Source organism: Cryptomeria japonica, unplaced genomic scaffold (genome assembly GCF_030272615.1).
Source record: "Cryptomeria japonica unplaced genomic scaffold, Sugi_1.0 HiC_scaffold_85, whole genome shotgun sequence".
NCBI classification, from domain to species: Eukaryota; Viridiplantae; Streptophyta; class Pinopsida; order Cupressales; family Cupressaceae; genus Cryptomeria; species Cryptomeria japonica.
Window position 1 is genome coordinate 339,902 of NW_026728907.1, and position 1,029 is coordinate 340,930.

At 63.8% G+C, this 1,029-nt stretch overlaps 1 non-coding gene across 1 annotated transcript; it reads left to right on the forward strand.

The window, feature by feature from the left end:
• Positions 1-324: 324 nt before the first annotated feature.
• LOC131864419 (5S ribosomal RNA) lies at positions 325-443 on the forward strand. Its single transcript, XR_009363226.1, has one exon. It is a non-coding gene; the product is annotated as a 5S ribosomal RNA (ribosomal RNA).
• The last annotated feature ends 586 nt before the right edge of the window (positions 444-1,029 follow it).

Below are 1,029 nucleotides of genomic sequence, written 5' to 3' on the forward strand. Positions count from 1 at the left end.
GCACCCGAGGCGCCCCGAACATGCACCAAGGTGCACTCGGCCCACATGTGAGCGCAGGTCGTTGCGCCCGAGGTGGTGTGTGGGCACCGCGTTGCAGACGGGACACTGCACGCACACGACGCCCCCTACAGGTGCACGCACGTAGGCCGGGCCGGGTGCACACCCGACGCCCTAGCAAGGTGCGCGCACCCGGGCAGGGCTCACACTTGGCGAACGGGGCGCACTTCGCGAGGGAGGGTGTGCACCTCGACGGGGGTGGGTGGCCGGGGTGGATTCGCACGTGGGTCGCGGTTTGCTAAGTACACACTGCGACAAGCTCATAACGGGTGCGATCATACCAGCGTTAGTGCACCGGATCCCATCAGAACTCCGCAGTTAAGCGCGCTTGGGCCGGAGTAGTACTGGGATGGGTGACCTCCCGGGAAGTCCCGGTGTTGCACCCTTTTTTAGTTTTTCGCCGGGCATCGCAATGCTATTTGAATAAACCTTTTGCCCGTTTGCGTTCTCGTCGGGGCCGGGCCGGGCCGGGGTGCGCTGCCCGCACTACCGCGCGCGCGGGGGCGACACCGAGCGCGCACCCGAGGCGCCCCGAGCACACAGGCCACGGTGCAACCCGGGCGTTGTGCGCGCACCCCGGTGCGCCCGAGGTGCTGCGCGCGCACCCAGGTGAAATCGGTGTGCACCTCGGCCAGTGCGCGCTCGGTCGAGTCGCGCACGTTGGCCAAGGTGCACGGTGATGTTTCTTACTCTAAGGTTCCGCACCAGACGCCCGGGACAGGTGAGCGAAGCTGGGCGGGGCCGGGTGCGCGGCCGGGGCAGGTGCACGCAGCTGGAGAGAGCTTTGGAGCACACTTCGGAGCGCACCAATGATGCGCTCCATTCAAAAGTTTCCTGAAAAGGCAAAAAAAGTTGAGATTATAGAATTTCCCACTTGAGAGATTGTAAAAAAAAAAAATTTAAAATGAAGGAAACGCGGGTGCCAAGGTGTGCGCAGCCCAGCCAAGGTGTGCGCACCAAGGCGCCCACCCT